This window comes from Pteropus vampyrus, unplaced genomic scaffold (assembly GCF_000151845.1).
Source record: "Pteropus vampyrus isolate Shadow unplaced genomic scaffold, Pvam_2.0 Scaffold36, whole genome shotgun sequence".
In the NCBI taxonomy this organism is placed as follows: Eukaryota; Metazoa; Chordata; class Mammalia; order Chiroptera; family Pteropodidae; genus Pteropus; species Pteropus vampyrus.
Window position 1 is genome coordinate 7,568,335 of NW_011888817.1, and position 4,587 is coordinate 7,572,921.

At 43.0% G+C, this 4,587-nt stretch overlaps 1 pseudogene; it reads left to right on the plus strand.

Annotated features, from left to right (window-relative positions):
• Window positions 1-2,710: 2,710 nt before the first annotated feature.
• LOC111738249 lies at window positions 2,711-2,829 on the plus strand (annotated as a pseudogene).
• The last annotated feature ends 1,758 nt before the right edge of the window (window positions 2,830-4,587 follow it).

Consider the following 4,587-nt stretch of genomic DNA (forward strand, 5'->3'; position numbering starts at 1 on the left):
GCCCATGCAAGCCCAAGCATACACAGACACAGGAACAAACCCCAAACACACCCCTGTGGATACTGTATGTTCCCAAAGATGTTAGTGAGCACATCTGCTAGACTCCAAATCTGCGTCCACACCCCAGCCCCATATGCTGAGCCTTGACCCACATATCCAACTGCCTTCTGGACACCTGTCTCTGGTTACCCCACTGAATCCTCAGCTTCAGTGAGCCCAGAAGGGCCCAGAGTGGGCAGGGCAGGGGACACACCCAACTTAGAGACTGGGTTCTGACTCTTGGTCTTGAAAACCTTCCCTCTACACTCTAGAAACATTCAATCAAATATAGTGAAAAGGACAGGGACATCCCCAGGGAGTGGAGAAGAACTCACAACAAAGGTAGCAAGTATGTGACCTGGGGCTGCCATGCTGGGGGTGGGAGTGAGATCGTGAGTCTTGGTAACCTGAGAACTTGGGTTTAATATTGTCACAGGGACAAATGAGGCTTTGTGCTCATGAGAACCCAGGAGTTGGGTATTTGGACCCCACACAGAGCTGAGACCTTTGAGGAGCCACGTTCTCAGTAAAAGAGTATACTAGAAAAATGTATTCTATTTAGATGAATTAGGACATTGCAAGGAAATGTGTCTATTTCTGTCTGGACTCTGGGTAGAGCAATAGCAACAAAGAATTCTCTTGGAAATTTGTAAACACAGGTCTGTACCTTCTTTGGGATCATGGTTTTAATTTAACTCTTAAGTGTAATTTCTGAACAGAGAAGCCAAGAAACTAATCCATAATTGGTCCCAGGCTGATGATCCTTCTGCAGTATCTGAAGAAGCCAATCCAGAATCGTTCAGTACAGCCACATCCTCTACTCAGGCTACATAACATTCCCACAGATAAGGCCCCAATGAAGAAGAGCTCAAAAACCAAAATTCCAAAACAAATGAAGAAAGGACATCATACATGAGAGGCAGCAGACACAAAAGAATAGGAACTCACAATCAGTGAGAGAGTGATGACAAGGGAAACTCTAATGTAAGTATGCTTCAAATAAAGAGGCAAAAGAAAGAATCGAAATCATAAGAACGGCGGGGGAGGGATGAGTAGGTGGAGCAAAGAGGGTTTTGGGGGCAGTAAACATATTTGTATGCTATTACAACGGTGGATACATGTCTTTATAAATTGGTCCAAATTCATAGAACGTACAAAACCAAGAGTGAACCCTAACGTAAACTATGGACTTTGGGTGATTATTATTCATCAATGTAGATTCTTTAATTGTAACAAATGTAGCACTCTGGTAGGAGATACTGATAATGGGAAAAGCTATGCATGTGCAGGGGTCAGGGATATGTGGGAAATCTCTGTACCTTCCTCTCAACTTTGCTGTGAACCTAAAACTGTTCTAAAAAAATAAAGTTATTTTAAAAATCATAAGAATAGAACCAGGTATGGTGGGAAAAAAGAGCAAGCATATTGGGAAATAAAATATTTTCCTAAAATAAAATATATAATTTTTGAAAGACAAACTCGGTGAATGAATAAAGTAGCAAATTATGCAGAGCTAGGAAGAAAATAAGTGAAGAGGAATGTAGACAAAGGGAAACTTTCCAGACCACAGACCAAAAAATAAATTAATGGAAAATATGAAAGTGAGATTAAGAGACATTAGAGTAAGATGATTCGCCGCATGAAATAAGGGTCCCAGACTGTAAGACAAGGAGGAATACAGGAAGAAAGATTATATTTATATCTAGACCTAGATCTACTTCTAGATTTGTCTATACTTCTACCTATACCTGTATCTGTATTAATGGGAATTAATGAACTACAACTACAAACAAAATGTTAAGAAGAAAAAAAAACCAGACACAAATGAGAACATACCATATAATTCTATTTATAAAAACTCCTAAAACAAGCACAACTAATCTATATCATTGGAGCTGGCTAGAACTGGTAGAATGGTAGTATATACAAGCATGAGGGACCTCTGGATATACATTAAAATAGTCTATAGATATATATATTTTAAATGCAACCAGAAAAAGGACAGATCAGCTAAAGACAGACAGATTAACAGCAAACAACGTCAGCAACAACAGAGACCAGAAAACACTGGAACAATATTTTCAGTGCCAAGAGGAATAACTACCAAAGTTATTCGAGCTAAACTATCCGTCAAAATTGAGAGAGAATAAAAGATATTTTCAGTTAAAAATGGAGAGTTGACCACTCACCAGGTCTTGCTAAAAGAATGAATAAAAGATCACTTCTGAAAGAAGAACATCGAACCTGAAAGGAAGGAATAGGATGAAAACAAGAAAAGCATGCAGAAATACCTGTGTACTTGGGGCAAATGTAACCACTCATTCAATTTATGAAACAAGAAGCAAACCAATGACAATAACAGTAAGGACTAAGTTGGGAGAGGTAGAAAAAGAAGGTGGCATCATAACACTAGAGGAAACCAACAGTAAGCCGGGAGGGGAGATTAGAGTTAAGCCCTCTGAAGGTGTGGATGTTATTCAGAGGGAGGGGAGAGATGTTAATTAGCTTTAGACTGTGTTAAATCTAAATAAATAAATTTCTTTCATTTAAGGTAACTAACTGGAGAGGAACAGGATGCAGTCTTTTGAAACCAATAGAATCAGAAAAGTAGTGAAGAATAGTTGGTTGATATAATGGACAGATGAAGATGAGTCAAAAAGAAAGCAAAGGAGTCTACAGCCATGCCACCCCGAACGGGCCCCATCTCGTCTGATCTCGAAAGCTAAGCAGGGTCGGGCCTGGTTAGTACTTGGATGGGAGACCACCTAGGAAGACCAAGTGCTGTCGGCAGTTAAAGAAAAAAAAAGAAAAGAAACAAGAAAAAAGAAAAGGAGAAGAACCAGCATGGATAGAAAGCACTGTAAGAATCTGACTCTGCTCCTCATCATCTTGTGACTTTAGGGATGGACTCCGCCCCTCTGAGCCTCAGTTTGCTCATCTGCGAACTGCAGGTAATGACCGTTCTGTTACAGGGTTATAACAGCATGCTCCATTTAAGGCCTACCAGGAGGATTAAGTGCAGCAAACACCACATGAGAGGGAGTGCTATCGTCCTCCTCACCATCGCTCTGTGCCAGGCACAGTCCCATGTGTGTCCCAAACACTGTCTGACCCGCCCCTCACGGCAGCCTCTCTCAGGCAGGTACTGCTGTCACTCACCATCACTTTACTGACAAAGAAATAGACTCAGAGGTGAGAAGCTTGCCAAGGGGAGTGGCCAAATGTGGACATAAACTGGGGACCTCTGACTCTGAAGCTACCTGTTGACTATGACTTTGAGCAGCTGATGTCACCTCTCTGGGCCTCAGTTTCCTAACCTGTGCATTGTGAGTCGCACGGTGGTCTAAGGCTGGGCGGAGATGAAGCACGTGGATTGTCAGCACTATTCCCAGCACAGGATGATGGGTCAGTAAAGGCTGTTATTGCCTGCGTTGTACAGGTAAAACCCTGAGGCTAAAATAGGTCAAGAATTGGCGTGACCTCACTGATCTGTGCTGACCTTAGGCATCAGGCCCCTGGCTGGAGTGGAGGGGGCCTTGTTTCTGGTTTCACTGACTTACATCCAGGACTGACCTGGGTAATAAATGAATGAGCAAATGAACGGATGAAGTGTCCTTGGGTCCTACACCATACATCCATTATTCCCATAAGAATGTTCTTTGTGCCCAGAATCCTCCCCAGAAGGAAGCAGCTCTGAGAAGCCTCGTGGCAGCAGGACACAAGTGAGCCTCTCATTAGGACAAAGGGGGCCACCTGACATCCAGTCGTGTTTTCCTCCATCACATGTTATACATGTTATACCTTCATTCCTTATGATCTGTTACTCCCAGGACCAGGGGAGCAGGAACTTTGTTCACTGCTGGATCTCACGTGGCAGATCCTTAGAGACCTCTGTTGTTGTGTCGTTGAAGTGGTGTCACTCTCTGAGCCTCAGTTTCCTCATCTGCAAAATTGGAGGATGATACCCCCATGCAGCTGTTGTAGAGATACAAAGTGACTCTGCCCAGTGCAGGGTGACACAGGCACGGGCCAGCGGCTGCTCCCGGGCATGTGTAAGGAATAGATTTTATGGGCATCGCAGTGATAATAAAGCTGTGATGATAAGGCTTTCTTGCAGTCACGTTTTATTTTATCGGAATAAGTGATTATCAAACTGGCTCCGGCAGTCCATCAAGGAATTTCCAAAGGGACAAAGAAGCAAGAAGCCTCTCTCCCAAGAAAACCTCTGCTTTATCTTTACTCTTCACTTAGTTGATAACAGCAACAACCACGTTTTGAGTGTTTGCAGTGTCCCAGGGGCTGCGCTGTTTTATCCACGTTTTTTCACTTACACCCGTGAAAGAGGTGCCATCGCCCACTTTAGAATGAGGAGTCGGAGGTTTGAAAAGTGACGTGAGACCTGCGCACGAACATGGCTGAGCTGAGACCATCCAAGTCTGTCTGGCTCTCTGAAGCCTCCTGTTCTTTGTTCCTTAAAATACCCAGAAACTTCCAGTCTTTTCATGAGCAAATATCGACTCTAACAGGAGTCAGTATATTGTGTGACAA